An 18,476-nucleotide genomic window follows, 5' to 3' on the forward strand; every position below is an offset into this window, starting at 1 on the left:
CATTAACCTAACTAGTGAAAGTCAGCTAAGATTCAAACTTTTTGCGATGACCTGGACATATTGTGCGCAGGAATGGTGATGCTTCTGCGAAAAGATGCTATGGTTGGGCAACGACAATAAGCGAGTTCATAAATATAATGGAAGGATAAAATGCAGAAGTATCTATTAACACTATGTGTGAACAACTGACAGAATTACGTAAAAGCCGAAGTGGTTTCAATTCGCTCCAAAAAGTCAATGTATATTGAGCGCCAAAGAAGAAGATATAATGTGATAAATTTAACACTTTAGTCAAAAGCTTTTTAAGTCTCTGAACTGTAATGAACTGAGGGCAAAGTTTTTTTTTGAAACGATGATATTACGTATTTTATAGAATTTTAAACAGTTCGTAAACATTTTTCGTGATCACTGTAACTTTATTTAAAAGTTTTGTAGGGAATATTTGATATACGAGATAGCCTTTTGCTAATGAGACGACTATGTGCAAATGTAATTAATACTCGACTCGAACAAAAAAATTAAAAATAAACGTTAGTGACCAGAATTAAAAAGCTTACTAAGGTCGAATGTTGAAGTCGCCTAGCAATACCAGAACTTTAAAGTCGTGTACCAAAAACAATTTTCCTGTCCTAATCATAAGAAATTTGGTTTTTCTTGGATGAAAATTTCAACATTTTTAAACGCTGAAGAATGGTTTCCATTCAGTACTATAACTTACATCCAGTTCCTAAAAATTTCGAATAGTTTAAGAAAACACAGAAAAAAAACCAAAAAACAGCGCAAAAAATTACTCAAAGTGAAAAGCAAAGAATTTGGAAAAAAAGCCCGTGACAGTGACATTTCTTATCAACATTTTAAATATTACAAGCAAAGTTAAAGAAAAAGGCGGTCGCTATTTCGTATTACAACTAATAAAATACAAGTTTTTTACTTGAAATTTTCAAAGTTTTATGCAACCCGATTTTGAATTGTAGGATTTTTTTTGCGTGAAATTTTGCATGCCTTGTTTGAAGACATTTTTTAAGGAGTATCGAAATATCAGATAAAGAAATTTCTTTTATTCGTACACGGTAATTTTTGATTCTCTTCTTTAACACAGCGGAAGACTGTAGGCTTTGATTAGCCACCAAATATCGAAACTTGCAACTAATTTTCATATACCTACAATTTATTACTTATTGAAAAAGAGAACGTAATTCGTATCGCTTTCTCGAATAAATCAATGTTATTTCAAAATATTCTACAATAAAATTGTTCTGTTTTTAGCAAAAAAGCAAATACTTAAATTGTTTTTTTTTACAATTTTCTGTACCTAAAAAAAATTATTCAAGTGAAAACAATTCTTAAATGTACTCATCATATTTTTCCATCAACTCTTTCTTCTCTTTCTCTTTTTCTCATATCCTTGCCAATAACTTATACTTTTACCTTAGTCCACGAAAAACCTTATAAGCATTGCTCACTGTTTTTACAAACTATGTATGTATGTATATACGCAACTTTATTTCACTGTTTCTTCAACTTAATTTCAATAGCTGTAGGCGGTTTATTATCGTTCATTATCTCACAACACTTAGTCACTCGCTAATAAAAGAATATATATGGATAGACATTAAAAAGCACTCCTTCGGGCAAGCCTTTCGCTTACCTACACACCTTTAAGTCATACACACCCACACATTGCACCAACACTAACATCACTTTCTAACAAAATTTTCAAAGAAGTACAATTTTATATCTGAACAAGTATTGTATATATATATATATATAGATATATAAGCTTGTCCCGTTAATCGCATATCACCAACACCTGTCGCCCGTCATTGGCAGCACACCAATACAGTCACACTACACTAACAGGTACACTGCACAGGATACTGGCTCACACATAAAGTGTTGTTGCTGCTGCTACACTGCCTGGCACAGTCCAGTTCAGTTCAGTTCAGCTTAGTTTGCCTCCACTGTTCGCTGCGTTGGTTGAGTTCACTTTCCGCGTTCAGCGACTTATCCTCGCAACGGCTCGACTCGAACTGTGCAAATGAATTTGAAATGTTGGCTCAGGTTGAAAGGCTCTCACCAGTCGCCTTGACAGGCTACCGCTGTCGCTGTCGCTGCCGCTGCCGCTGCCGCTGCCTCGGTCGCTGCCACCGTTAACCACTTGTCGTACTTGCTCCTGTTTTCTATGAATTTGCTGTTCCTTTTCCCAAACAAAAAAAACGCTCACTCAGTGCTCAACGCATTCGGCTCGGGTTTAGGCTGGTTCGTGCATTCGTCTTACATTGAAATTCCTGTTGCTCCTGATTTACTCCATTTGCTGTGGATCCTCGTTCCACTCCCGCCGGTGTTCGGTGGCGTGCAAAAACAACCAGCCAGCTATTTCCATATTCCATTCTACCTTAATGTATGTATGTATGTAAGTAGGTGAATACAAAATTGCATATTCTTTGTTGCTATTTTCATTTTTCTTGTTATCGTTGCGTAGTTCTATGTATGTGTATTGCGTATGTATGCACACTAACACATTGTTGGAGAAGCAACAGTCGATTTTCTAGCTGCCCCGGACAACATAGCGATTGGAAGTAAAATAAAGGAAGAAAAATATTTTAAAGCTCTCAGAGAGAAAAGGAGAGAGAAAGTTATCAAGTCGATGTTTTTGCTGGTAATTCTCTTCATATTTTGAGCCACGAATTTCTCTTATGAGCCGGAACGTAATAAATAGTTCCAAATTCAAGAAATTATAAACTTTATTTCATTTGAAGTAAAAAGTCCACGATTACACCGTGCGACAGAAAATTCGCGAAAATGGGCAGAATATAGTAAAACTGAGTTTTTAGTTGTTTCTCTCAGACGCCGGGATTTTTTTGAAGGACTTTGAAATTTGAAAAATATGATTACTTCAAAATTGTATGTTAAAAAACTTTTATGCAATGTAGAAAAACAGTGTAGGAAGGCAAAACTCTGTAGAATTAAAACCGATTAATTTTTTTTTTTTTGCATAAGGACGATTAGGTATTGAAATGTCCGTTTAAAATTTTGTTCTTAAATATCCTAGAAATTTTGCAATAATTATATTCGACAAAAATATATGTTAGGGTCACGCGACTACATCCTCCTAAACTCAACAGAGTTTTCTCCTTCATTTGGTATCCATATAATTTTTCCATCCATATAATCCATATAATAATAATTTTTGAGATTAATCATATCTTTGAAGCTGCAAAGTCATTTACAAAACATCCTGATGCCGCTGATACTTTATTTGAACCATAATTTTGTGAGTATATTGACTGATTCGTGTGTTTCGAAACTTGTTTGTTTTTATCGCAAGTTGAAAACGGAAAACGCGCGAATGGTTTCGTGGAGCATAATTTCAAGCTGCATCCAATTGGGCAAGAGCCTTTTGGAGCCGTTCGTAACCCAACGCTGGTAATTCGATTCATTTTTTTTACAACGAAAAAGAAACGCAAGCTATCTTCTGCATCTATGTTATAAAGCACTTTCTTCACCTAGGAACAACCATTAGTACCACAAAATATTATCAGTCACAACTCAAACGAATACCAACTATTTTCAACAGGATTTACTTCAACTACAGTAGGAAACTCCTGAGAGAGTATAAAAAATTGTTAAAAAGATAGAAGAGAAACAACTAGATGGACTTCTGCCCCAGGGGGATGGAATCTGTGTCGGAGGGTACAAGGCCCAGGAGAATCTATCCTGCTCAGGCCGCAGAAAGCCAAGCTGCTTGCTCAGAGCTGACAGTTCGTAGACTGAGACGAATGAGGAGACCCTCGACCTCCTCCTGAGTATACACTGTCCAGGGGATACCACCAGTATAACAGACAAACCACTTGGGCCTAGTGGCCAACCTTCTATCACGAAGCTCATCTCTCTGGATGGGACTGTACGCGACCTGTAGTCTGACTTTGAATCATCGCCCATTTGGAAGAAGCTATAAGCCAGGTAATAAATCAAAGGGATAAGGTTGAAGTTTTCTTTTCAAAAAAACTAGCTTATTTTCTTTTGAAAAATCATTTAAATTTGCCAATCAAATCACTCTCTACATACCTTAAAACGTTCTTACGGAACTTTCAATTTCAGCCAGCTCTCTTAAATTGCTTCCTTACACAAATAAAACCAAAAATGCTGAGCATCAAACCAACTAACCGGGAAAATTGATGAGCGGAAATACGGGAAAATGCTCGCAAAATGCGCAACAGGAGCATTAAAATCGTGTGTGTGTGTGTGTGTATTTACAATAAACATATGGACTATAACAACAAAGCAGAAAGTAAAAAAATTGCCGTCGCTATACACAAAAACAATTCCTAGCTGGAGAGCAGAAAAAATCGTGAGCAAAAGAATAAAAAGACAAATAAGAGCATATCTACACATTGAAAATGAGTGAGGTGAGAGTCCTCCGAAGAGTAAGAGAGAATTTCATTCATGGACAAAATGTGCAAGTGCGTATGTACCCAGTTTACAAGGGGAGTGCGCGCCTAAAAGCGCGCTACAGCTGCTGCGTAAAATGAAAACAAACACAGCGCACATAGAAAGATATTCAACTGGTTGGTGTACGGCTGAGAGGTGATGTTGTTGCTTTTTTGTACGCCACACACACACCCACACTGTCGCCTTGCGCTATCATTGCTGCTCCCAAAAGTCTGCTGGCAATGAAATTCCAAATACGCGTAACTTTGTAACCTCCATACGCCATCAACTACTTGTGTGTGTGTGTGTGTGTGTATGTATTATATTTGTTATTGCGGGTGTTTGTGAAGGACTCGCCGCTGGATTTGGCTTAAAGGATAGAGGAATTCGCAGGGAGGCGTGAAGTGTGAATGTATCTAACGTAAAGCGGGTAGGAGCCGGTGACTACGAGGCGAAGGTCCTATTTGCTTGGTTTAGTAGTCTGACAATTTCTGGTTGAATTTTTCGTATTTTGGTTGAATTGTTGCTGCTGTGGCTGCTGTGAATATGTTTGTATGTATAAGCAATAGGCGCTGGAAAGTGCCTAAGCAAGCAACAGGAGAAACTGGAAAACATCGCAAGCAATAAAAGACATAGCTGCAGAACACCGAAACGAAAGGTGAGAGCTGCAGAAGACTGAAGACTGAGATGCGAAGCGAAAGTGTTTGGCACACAATAAACCACATATAAATAAGCACTTGCGTTTCTTTGCGTATACTTATGGCTGTGTATGTTTTTTTTTTCTTATTCATAAGAGGTTGAGCACTAAAAAAAAGGATACCTGGATTATTGATATTTTAGGTGATAAATGTGTATACGAAAAGCTCAATAAATTTCATTTAAATTTATGTACTTACATAAAGTTTTGTGCGTATCTGCTTATGTGCATGCATATGTGTGTAAGTATTCATATGTTTTTTGTGTATGTCTAAAATAAAATGAGATATGTACGTATGTATGTAAGAAAAAAACAAGATGGCACGTGTTGATTGCCAATGCAGGTTTGTGTATTGAAAAATGGCAATAGGAGCTTAATACCGACGCTAGATTTAACGTAATCGTCGTAGCCTTTACAGTGCATTTATCGAAGTCCGTAGTGGTCACAAGGGAAAAGCAGGAAAGGTAGCCAGCTCTAACTCTTGCAGCTTAATTTTATCTGAGGTGAAAAAGAATGCATCTATTGCGATTTTAAATCATTGAGGTCAAATTCATTAACAAAATTTTTCTAGCAGCACGCAGGCTTTGCCAGGCGGTAGAGATAACGCAGGACACTGCGGGGCTGAAGATCTGACCAGTAAAGGCATCTTCGAACCAAAACCCGCAAGTGAATAGGGGTTCCCTTGGCTACTTGTGAGCTTCTCTTGAAAGAATGAGCCTCGGCGACCTCTGGAAGAAAACCAAGGCATGTGCAACTGTACAATCTTTCCGGCTGAGGGCTGGACGGCGAGGGCAGCCTAACAATTTCTTTGGGCTCAAACAGCCGCAGCTGCGTATTTGATATGAGGCTGTGCAAAATTTAATTGTTTTTCAGGGCCAATTATTTTCATTTTTTTGCAATCATTGAACTTCTTAAGCAATCATTTTGTACATTTGTAAATGAAGTAAGAACCAGTGCTGCAAATACATAGGAAAAACTTTTACCGGTACAAGATTCTGTTCATGAGTTCTGTAAGGCGCGTTTCGGTTCAGTTCGGTTCGGTTCAAATGGCACAATTTTTTATACATAAAATATCACACAAATATGCCAAATACTATATATAGATGGCTGGGTGAAGGTTAGGTTAGGCTGGGCGGCAATCCTATGTGGACTCACTCGGACTTAGGGTTCTTTGTGGCGCCGCATGAGATTTGCATTTATCCCTGTGCCCCTTTGAACCACTTGGTGCTTAGCAAAAAAATGCATAGGCTACTATCATTGAAGATCATTGAAGAAGCTTTCATAGAGCTGGCAGTGGCAGACAAGATGTTGGCTAGTTGCAGCCTACGCACTATTTAAATACAATGGGGGCTAGTTAAAAAATAAAACGAAAATATTAAAATTTAAGGAACATATGTATGTATATTGTCTTGAATACAAAAATGTACCAAAACATTTTCTAACTTCTCAATGTTCGCAATTGACTAATCCCCCTAATCGTATGGCTTATCAAAAGTCCCTTTGGCGTACCGCATACTTCATAAATCAAGCAAACTTACCTAAGGCACAATAACACCAAAAAATAATAAAAACTTAAGCCGATGCAAGGGTACTATTTCACTTATTAAAACATCTATGTATGAACATTTGTTTGGTCCAAAAACCGTATAGCCGGAATTGTAATGCTCTCACCCCCTAGGATTGTTATATATCGAAAAAAATTATAACCCTATTTTTTATTTTGAAATCAGAAAATATTTAAATTAACAATAAAACAACTTTTCGTAGAAATGGTATATAATTCTTGAAAATCAATATTTTTTGATCGATTATTTATTGTGGGTTTTTGGCGGACCTTTAAATTATAGTTGCGATGAAAAATGGTTAAATAAACAATTGTGTATTATTACGGGGAATCTTCTGAGGATAAACATAGTTTTCTGATAGAAAAATATTGATTTTTAAGAGTTCTATACCATTTCCCATGTAAAAAAAAAAACCGTGAGTACTAGGTACTCATGAAATTTGATGTGTAAACATATGCGAACGGCAAAGCCATAAAAGTACGTTTACATATAAATATAATCTAATCAAAGCTCGTTGTGCTTGTCAAATTGGTTGTGCTTGTTATTCACACAACGCGAGGAAAAGTTAAACTTCTTCTCTGTGCCACCGTGGTCACTTTTTTCTGCAACACATATTATGCCATTTAAATATATTTTAACTGAATATTTTATTAAAAATACCTTTACAAACCTATTTTCCTTACTAGGGTCAATTTTTGTTTACTTTAACATTTGACATTCCTCCTCTTCTTCGCACGTATAATCGATAAAACTATTTTGGACACTAAAAAGTTATCGGTTTAATCTAAGATATTTTTAATTATAATTTTGCATGGCATACCCCTTTTCTAATAGATTAGAGAGTTAAGGTCGAAAATTAGGATAATCTTTTTATATGTAAAGCTTTTATTAGGCGATTCAGTTACATACATACAAATGTAGGTTAGGTTAGAAATTCAACATTAAGTTCACTTAATTTTATTCATTTTGCTGATTTAATTTTTTTTATTCATTTTCATTTTTAATTATTTCAATACATGATATTATCGGTATGATTGATAAAATATACTTGTATATACTTGTCAATCAAGGGCGTTGAAATATCTTGGAAACACCGCATCAGTTATTGTTTTTGAGCTTATAGTTTGAGCATTTCTATTTGTATATATTCCTAAATTTAGTTTTTTTTTTCGGGATATAATCTGTGGTTCATGTAAATGCAGTTCATGTTGCAGGATTTTACCCGATGCTTTTTTAAATGATTTCAGTTTTTTTTTTTAATTTTCGTCTTGCTTTTTTATCCAAATAGACAACTAAACCATCTACGAATATCAAAATGCATTTGCGGAGTTTAAATAATCGGAAGCAATAATCAATTGGAGCGCATTTCCTCTTACTATTCATATGCCTAAAAGTATGCAACCATTTGGCAAGCGAACACAGGGTGCTTCTAATGAAAATAAAAATTTTATGCTGAAATACACATGCTAAGCCCTTCGAAATTTTGTGCTAGGATATGCGTTAAAGCTTCGCAAATTTTACTCCTACCGAAACCAAAGATAAAGGTATACACATCAATACATGGAAAACTTTCGGCGCTTTATGCGACCTCTAAATATTTTTTGATTTCAAAATAAAAAATATGGGTATATTTTTTTCGGTATAGTACAATCCTAGGCGATGAGAGCTAAAAATTTCGACTTTACTTTTTCACATGCATTTTTGGACCACCCTAATGAACATACTTTGAGTCAAAATGGCCACGTGTTGATTTTTTTAAATATTCGTAATGTTGAAATATTCGTAAGAAGTTGAAATTATAATGAAAATTGTTTGAATTTTCCTAAATTTTGTATAGAGTTTGAAACTGTGATTTTAATGAATAAGGCTTGGACAGCATTTTTATAGAAAAATACCAAAAAAAAATGCTCGAAAAGCTGGAACCTGCATATGTATGTATAATATAAATAGGTATTATAATAAGTATTGCATATACTCAAGCTGAAGTCAGCTCATTTATAGGTACTTACATGCATACGAACATTCGCTTGCGTCCTTATTTGCTCTCGAACTGTTCGCTTCGACTTGCCACTGGTGCGTACGTGCTTTGCCCTATACAATAGAGTCTGCAGTGCAGTTGGGTAAAAGGCAAACCTGCAGGCAGCTAACTCGCCGAACACGTCTAAGTTTGTTTTTTTTCTTGCAATTCATTTTTGTTGCTTTTGCATAATAATGAACTTTTCTCGACGTCTGTGGTCGACAGTCTACATGTCCAATATTGTTATTTACTTGCATATTTACTGTATACTTGTTTTTATTTCTTTAAATCACTTTGTATAAAATTGCCTGAAGCGTTGGAATGCTTCGTGAATTTCAACCAATAGTGAATATCTTATATATAAGATTTGCTCAACATGCTCTACATGCTTATAAAATTATTCAATACTTGTGAATTGCATGGTATAAATAACTACAATAAATACTGTGTAAGAATTAAAAAAAAAAAATACGCAACCTTTTATAGTAGCCCGTAAATAGAAGAAAAAACAAACGAGCAGACAAAGCTCAAATATTGCAAAAATTCACAGCATTGCTTTACCACTTTTTGGATGTTAGCAAATTGTTGATACCGACGCTGATTTTTTTTTTTTTTTTGTTTACGCTTACATGTAATTATACGTCAAAACATAGTCTGTTCCAATAGCAGTCCGGTTTACAGGATTTAGTCAGAACTTACAGGAAGTCGTTCCTATTGACATAAAACCTGTAAGTGGGAACACATTTGAGAGAGTAACTGAGCAACTGTTCCTAGTCAGAAGTTACAGGATTTAGTCCGGAGATTTTTTTCCTGTAAGTTCATTAAAAGTGGCAAACGATCAGCTGATTTACATGTGCAAACAAAAACAGAAAGCGGTGAAAGCAAAGAACCTTATATTTGTTATAAAATGGTAGTGAACAACGAAATATTTAAATATGTATAGATTTTATTAATTATTTAGTGATATTTCAGCCAAATCAGTGTAGTGCCAATGACATGTAAACAAACCGTCTCCTTTTACTCTCATTTGAGAGCGTAAAATTGTAGTTTGACAGTTCCACAGGTTTTAGTCCGAAGTTAAAAGGAACAGACTAACACTTGAAGCTCCATTGCAAATGGTTAAACGAATCGTATGTATGTGTTTGTATGTGTAACTAATTTGCATCATCGTCGTGTTTGGTAGAGCGTAAATTTGGAATTCAATTGATTTTTGCTATTAGTAAAATTGAAATCAATTTAATTGGAATTCGCTAAAAATACGTGGTTGAGAGTACACAAAGTGAGCAAGAAAATAGTTAGATTTTTATATATATATGTATGTACGTAGAAGATAGAAAACTGAAATTTGCAACCCTGCGAGAAAAGCATATAATACTGAAAACTGTCAAATATTGTTAATTTTTTCCAACAAAAATTCTTTATTGGCATAATGTATTTGCATGTGAATCTTCAACAAAAAAAAAACGATTGAAAACCAAATGACAAAAAAAAAACGCCCAGACACATAAACTTAATTTTGCGTGCTAGGTCATTTTCCCAAGATATTTTCATTTTTAAGAAAAAAATTAAATTTTAACAGGGAAAAAATTAAAATTTTTTTGTAATTTTTATCATTTGTATTGAAGCCTGTTGTTTTGTCAAAAACGATGAAAATCGATGATTAAATAAACAACTTTTGAATGGTCAAAAGAAAATGTGCAATGATTTTTTGTATGAAATAGAAGCAGGAAATAATAATACGCATACGCCACATCGTACTGTGTGGTACTCGTGCATAATCGTGAGTAACATTTTCCATATTAAAATTTGATTTTTTTATTCGCAACGCAAACTTAAAATGAAAATATCTTAGGAAAATTCCCTGATCTAGAAAAACGGTATACAGATCCGTAATATACGACTCAAAAGTCTACGCGTCTCTGCGTTTTTTGTCTCATTTTAGCGTTCCTGCAGTGTTGTTGGGTCCTGCTTCTGGAATGAAACCAGTTTACATAGAGAGAGAGCGCACCAATTTTTTATTTTTAACCTACTTCAAAAAAAATGGAGGTTATCAACTCATCGGAAAATTTTTTTATGTATGTTAGCGCATAACTTTGGACCGCGTTAACCGTTTTCTTTTTAAGGGTATTTGGTCCTATACTATAGTTTGGATCCGATAATTGGATCATGAAAAAATTAACAGCACCCTTAATTTTTTTGCATGAAAATTATTTATCTATTTAATTTTTTGTACTTAATTTTTTGTTTGTATTTCACATCGTACACTATGATGTTTAAAAAAATTTGATTATTTTTTTTGACACTTAAGGTATATTCGACGATTTTTTATATGGAGAAATTACAAAAAATCAACAACAAGTCCCACCTACTTAAAGCTTGCACTCTGTAGCACTTAAATTGAATCGGCACCAGAACTGCATACTCAAAATATTTCTAAGAAATCGAGGGAAAAAGCTCAAGATTTTTACGAAAGTGTGTTGTTTTTTTTTAATGTTGCATAACAGTATTAACTTGGCTTTTTACGTTTTTTTTTTTAATTAAATTATATTTTTATAAAAAAAATGTTATTAAAAAAAAATAAAGTAAAAAGTAATAAAATAAATAAATGCTCAAATCTTGTCAATATGTGAGCGCCATAAAGTTATGATAAGCGCTTTATTTATACATACATATTCATATGCTTATATTAATCAATGCATTCCAATTACGAATTTCATTATGGAAAAGTAGAAACTGCTCCTTAAACAGAGCACTGTGTCGTAAATAAAACATACCTTCACACTTGTGTACATACTACATATGTACATATATGGGATTGTTTGCAGCGACATACCGGCCCACACAAACTGTGGCACTTGAAATCTTTCGTGTCACAGCATAATTTCTCATTAACATGCGATTTTCTTATGCCAAACAAGCATACGAAACTTTCAGAATATTCAAACTCGCACAGCGTTTGTCGATCAACTGTTGACCGTATTGACAGGTGGGTTAGCGCACACATGCATTCATATACACAACTCCATACGAAAGGCAGTGCTAGAACAGCGAAAATTCTTAAATGTTGTGGGACTGGTGAGCGAGCGATGGTGTACTATATAGATGGCAAGAAATCGAAAAAGAATTTTAGTAGCCGCATAAATTTTATGTTAATTACGTCGGTGAAATATGTGTGCGTATGTGTAGATGCAAATTCATACATATACACACATATACTATACAGTGGCGGTTAAAAATGAGTGAATGGTGTTTTTCAAGCTATAATTTTTTGATATTTTTTTTATAAAAATATGTTTCATGCTTTAACAAAAACTATATAAATCACACTTTCAAAGTTTATACAGAACTTAGGAAAATTAAAAAAAAATGTATCTAAATTTCGAGCTTTTTAACCAGAATTTTTAGAAATTTTTTGGGTATGCAGTTGACAAGCTTATGAAATTCTAGTAAAATGAGTGCACGTTTTAAACGGCTATAAAATCATATTAATTTTTAATATTTTTTTTTTTTGCTGACGGATTTTGTTTTTTTGTTTTTTTTTTTTGCATATATAGCGAAATTTAATAAAACTGGCATTGACTTTTTGTTATTTTTTTTTTCGCAAACGGTCTTGCGCATATTCTTCCACAAGAAATTTATGTTTATATGGAAAAAAAGTGCAAAACGCCGTCGACAAAAAAAAAAAATTATTCAAAATCAATGCGATTTTTAACCGCTCAAAACTTACATTTGTTTTACTAGAATTTTATAAGCTTGCTAACTGTATACCCAAAAAATTTCTAAAAATTCTGGTTAAAAAGCTCGAAATTTAGATAAAGTTTTTTGGAATTTTTCTAAGTTCTGTATCAAGTTCTATAGTTTTATTATTTAGTTTTATTAAAACATAAACCATATTTTTATAAAAAAAAAAATATCGAAAAAATTTTAGCTTGAAAAACATTGTAAATATTAAAAACGAAACACCATTCATCCATTTTTGACCGCCACTGTATGTAGCCATATTTTTATGTATGCATGTTCCTACAAAGTATTTCATACTTGAATATGTTATGACTTCGATTAATTAAAATGGCTTAGTGCCGCTTTCTCATCTAGGTTTTAAAATTTATCTGCCCTTTAACAACATATTTGCAGTACAATTTATGATTGTGTATAAGAAAAAACATTTTACTACCATTTTACAAGAAGCATACGTACGTCAAAAACCGATAATAGAAATGCATAACTTTAGGCATAGCTTTATTTTTAATGCAATCTTTAAATATAAAGTGAGCTTTAAAGTTAAAGGTTACTTCAGAAAACGGCCCTTAGTCTGGAATTGCGTATATGTACTATATACATATGTATACAGGATATGCATTATATATGTATACATATGTGTGCGTGTGTGCGTTGTTTATGTGCTTGGCGGATGCTAATCAGACACGCATTTCCTGCATTCCTACTCGATTGCACACAGAGCTGCGGTAAAGTACATACATATATGCTGTAGTCATACACACATACATATGCATAAGTATACTTATGTATGCAGGTATGCATGTATGTATTTGTAGGCGTGCATATTAATTTGTTTGTCATCTAATAAGTAAGCTTTGCATAGCAAATATACTTACTTTTAGTTAATTCTCTACAGGCCTCAACATTATATTGACAGCTTAGCGATGTGTATGTAGTGCATACATATATATGTTTATACTAAACTTAACCACTTTCACGCTTGCACGCCATTATTTTGAGGTTTTTGTATGTCTATATATGTATTATTTTTGGTTTTTTTTTGCCCCTACTGCATAATGATTTGTTGAAAATGTGGTCAGAATTCCGAAATTTTAATCCCTTTTCGCTTGTCAATTAGTCAAATACTAATTAAAATCAATTGAAATTTAGGTTTGTAATCGGCTTAGTAAAGGCAGGAAATTGAAAGGATGTTTATACTGGATGGTTGGATGAAGCATTGATTTCGTTGCATGAAATGGAATTAAAAGGATTGCCAAGCAGACTCAAGAACAAATCAAGTGTATCAATTAACAAATTATATATTCATATTTATCTAGCGCTCACATAAATCTGCGAATATTTTGTAAGAAAAATATGTATGTTTATACATTAGGGTGCATCACCAACACAAAGTTGAAGTTTTTCTGGAATTATAAAATTTATTATATTTTATAAGTTCCGCCAAAATATTTCGTAAAAATATTAAGATTTACATGGCCAAACACTAACATATGTATGTATTTGTTTATGAGCGCCAATCTATTATTATCTAGTATTAGACGATTTTTTGATTTCGTTGGTAAAAATTATAAATATTTTTATGCAGACTTTTATCATCTGAGGTGATTTTTTAGAAAAAAAAAATTTAAAATTAATTCTATTTATAAACAACTTATTTTTGGAGGTATTTTCAAATAGGTCTAGCTCTTCTAAGACAAAAAGTCCATTTGGATTTGGTCGTCAAAACCATGGTAAGTCGGCAGGCTGACCATTGCAAATTTGCGCTTGCCGATGAATTATGTTTTGCTACAAGGAAAATGAGACGATACATATTTTTTCTCTTTTTTGATAAAAAAAAAAACAATTTTTAACAAAGATATCCGCAAATCAATTTTAAATGATTAAAACGGTGAATTTTTGTTTTGCCTGCAATAGATCTTGTTTGAAATTTGCAAAAAATTTTAAAATCAGCAAAATGGCGGCCAAATTTCTACAAATAAATAAAATTGATTTTCTCGAAAAAGCCACTTTTTCACCTTCAAAATTTTACCACAAATTCTTCAAATACGAGGAAAAATTTATATAAACTTGAAGCTGGCTACCTAATTTTAAAGTCAGAAAAAATTTTTTCGAAAATGAGTTTTTTTCACCAAAATTATACACACAAAATTTATTTCGCCAATATTATAAATATTATTTTCAAATATTTAATAAAATATTTTTGCTGTATGTACATTAGGGCGAGTAAATTTTTTGTTTACTATACGCGTATAGCACAGGAAGATTCTACTTGTGATCCTTAGCAAATTTTCCGAAGAAACCATGGATCCGAAATCAATTCTCAACGACCCTACTGCATAATGCTGAGAAACCTATTTTCGCAATTTGGCTTACCAAACATTTTTTTTTGTCATAATTGATCAATATGGTTTAATTTTTGTTTTTTGTTATATCTGAGGAAATTTTCGCAGCCCCAAGTAGTTTCCTGCTTCATTATCCAACACTTGTTCTCGCTAACGAAGCAAATGCGACCTAAAATGTAAAGATTATCCGCTTTTAGCAAACTAACCATCCACGAGAAATAAGTTTTACTCTTTCAGTTTTCTAACGCAATACAGAGACACTTACCTACTTGCAGGAAGGCAGTTAATAAAGATTAGTTCAACTTCCACTCAAGCAACTACGCATAGAGCTCCACTTAGTATAGTATAGTACACCGCACCCCCGTTGCTTTGACAGGGTCACTGCGCAATTACAATGACAAAGACAAATACAAATAGAAGAAGATAATCTCAGAAATGCATAAAATGCTGGGCTTACAAATGGCGTAGCAACGTGCATTCGCATGCAGTTAAGAGGAAAGCGATGCTTGTGATTAAGAGTAAACAGCGACTGAAATGGTGAAATGGGAGTCACTTTGCCTGCAAGCGGTGCGGAGAGAGTGTGCATTTGAATAAAGCGACATTGTTGCTGTCAATGCAATGCCTTCACTGATATTGTTACTTTTGCATTGCCATTTACAGAAAGCAATTGAAACTGAGTAGCTCGACAGTATCCAATTTCTGATTGCTGCTTGCTACGCTACTGCTACTTTCTTATGTACATACATACATACATAGCTGCTGCCCGCCGCCCTTCGCGACAAAGCAATTAAGTAACGCACTTGTTCTTTCTAATCTTTTGCGCCTGTTGCGTGACGAAGTGCCAAGGTTGCGATTTAATTAAAAAGATGATGGCCGTTGGACGTTTATAAAAGGGATAGATGGTTGGAAAAATGTGTTGGATGGCAGTCAAGATAGTTTTAAATGGCCCAATGGGTTGCCTAGGAGATGTTTCTGCACACAAGCGGAGCTTTGTTAATAAGCTGATTAGTTTTTGTGGCTTTTAATGATCTCTTGAGGTTAGTTTTCTTTACAGACTTTCTGCAAATAGCATATTGTTGATTGAGGCCTTGTATTTTTAGGTTTTATAGAAATTGGAGAACCCATGCACCTACGGCCGGTGGATAGGTTAAATTAAAATATGACTCCTTTAAGGACTTTTCTCCACAGTTCTGGCGCTCGCAGGAAATAAAGTTTTTTTGCGTATTAATATTTATATTAAGAGTGCATTCCTATAGAAATAATCTTATTCTACTTACCAGTCTCAATTTGCATATGTATACGTATGTTAAAAAATGACTGTGACCTCTAAAAAAGGGAAAGGTAAAGAGGTTTAGTTAACCAACTGTACTTAGTGATGAACTCAATTAAAAGTTTTTGCCAAGATGAAAGTAAAATTGTCTTGAATTAAAGTTACTGACCAGTCTGCTGTTGTTCAAATTCAAAGACTAAAGTTCTAATTCCGGAGAATTTTTGAACAGAAAAATTATGCTTATAATACGACCGTGTTTAAGTAAAATCATTTATTATTCATAAAAACCAAAAAGTGGTCTCATGTAGCATATTTCACTTACCGTCAGTTAAAGTTAAAATTTAAAAGTAAATTATAATAAGCAGAATCTCTTTTTTCTACAACAGTTTGCAACATTTTTTCGCAGGATAATTTAAAGAACAAAACAAAACAAAAATATCAAAACACACGAAGAAATCGATATACTTAGGAAAATGTGGACCAAACATAAAAAAACTGCGCTTTCAGTTTTTCTCTCTTAAAAGGACTTTGCTTTAATTTTACAGAATTTTCTCTTTTTTTTGTTACTCATACTGTTTTTCTACATTTCATTAATTTCTTTTTTTTAATTTTTTGAAGAAATCATATTTTTTTCAAAATTTTTTTTTATGAAAAATTCTGACTTGAGAGCGAAAAACTAAAAACACAGTATTTGAAGTTATCCTGTAGATGCTAGCCAATTCGAAAGTTTTTACCGCCTTCTCCCAGAAAGCTGGACTTATGGTTAACCATGGTTCTATGATGCCTAACTAAACCAGAATGCGTTGCGATTGGTCTGAAAAAAAAGCTTTATAAAAGGTTCTCAAATACCACCCCAAAAACTTTCTTCTTATGCAATAACTTACTTTTCCACGCAACGCTCTAGGAATAACCTAAACAAGACGAAGGTCTCCTTGGCGTAGTTGGCAGCAAGAGTGGGCAAAATGCACCATTAATAAATCGTATTCAAGTTTCTCTGTAGCTTTCAACAGACATTTTGGAAATATTTCCTCAACGCTTGTGTGCAACCGACCTCAGCATGGCCTGGGGTGTTACGGTAATTTTGCATTTTCGTCCATAAAAAGTAGACTGCCAAATACTGAAAGGGAGGTGGAGGTACACCATCCTCTTTCATTCTTTGCTCTGATATACATCAAGAAAATCTACCTTCCCTACAATAAGCAGTCATATGGCCGCACTTTTCTCCAAAGGGTAGAAATATAACAATATAGACACTTATTAAAGCCTTTATAATTGTGTCTCCCCGATTTAGAGTCCGTAAAAGAGACTAGAGAAAACATTACTGACTCTCAATCATCACCTGTGATGATATGTAGCAGTTTGGTCTTGCACATTTCCCGCCATGCTACCCACTTCTGTAAATCTACCTGCGTCAGGAACTGACCCGCCAAAGGGTTAAGCAAAACCGGCAGGTTTCGTTTTCCAAGCTATATAGTGCTCGATATAATGATAAGATCTTCCTAATAAGTTTTTTAGAAATTTTTTTACATATTTCAGTTACTTTTTTATAAAAATACATGCAGACCCGACGATTACTTTTATTGAAACATTTTGGTAAAACTAGAATAATAGGTCGAACTATCTTCGAAGCCGCAAGAAAAGTAAGCGTCAGATGTTCTCATTTTGTATTTTTGATCAAAATTCTGTCATATCTTTTTCATATAGAGCAACAAGGGGGGCCGCAAAGATTTTACGACGCACTTTAAGCTAACCAAACCTAACTAAAAAAAATTATAAATAAATAATATAAAAAAAAACTTTTTAATATACAACGCTTTTATAAATGGACTAAAAAGTAGAAAATAATGGCTGCGTTTCTTTATACATTCCGGATAATCTCATTTCACAGCCGGAATAAACAGAATGTGTTTGAAATATACGTTAACATATCATCAGGAACGTTCTAAAGAATAAGTAAACAAAAAAGTTTATTCCAAACGTTCAGAATGAATAAAGAAATTCAGCCAATATTTCTCAGTCCCATAGAATTTGTTTTGATAACTTTTGATTTTGAAATTTTAGCAAAAGTCATTATAAACAATCTATGAAATTGAAAATGAAAAACGTGGAGCGCATGCAATACAAAGCATTCGATTTAATTGACAATAGTCAAACTACATAACGTAGACCTAAAATTTCTACAGCGAAAGTAGAACTTTGAAATCGATTTTAAGCGGTCGTTATTCATATACCCACATACATACATACATATATTACTTTTCATATCAATTCAAGTGTATTACATGCGCCCCACAACGCTTTTCATTTTCAATTTCATAGATTGTTTATAATGACTTTTGCTAAAATTTCAAAATCAAAAGTTATCAAAACAAATTCTATGGGACTGAGAAATATTATTTTCTACTTTTTAGTC

At 33.6% G+C, this 18,476-nt stretch overlaps 1 long non-coding RNA gene across 1 annotated transcript in view; it reads right to left on the minus strand.

The window, feature by feature from the left end:
- LOC108359458 (uncharacterized) overlaps positions 1-2,017 on the minus strand; it is a 67,339-nt gene extending 65,322 nt beyond the window's left edge. Inside the window, exon 1 of the long non-coding RNA XR_001846927.1 lies at positions 1,429-2,017. This is a non-coding gene — a long non-coding RNA (uncharacterized LOC108359458). The remainder of the gene's footprint in view (positions 1-1,428) is intronic.
- Between the last annotated feature and the right edge of the window lie 16,459 nt (positions 2,018-18,476).

This window comes from Rhagoletis zephyria, unplaced genomic scaffold (genome assembly GCF_001687245.7).
Source record: "Rhagoletis zephyria isolate East Lansing unplaced genomic scaffold, Rhagoletis_zephyria_1.1 Rzeph_scaffold_00395, whole genome shotgun sequence".
NCBI lineage: Eukaryota > Metazoa > Arthropoda > Insecta > Diptera > Tephritidae > Rhagoletis > Rhagoletis zephyria.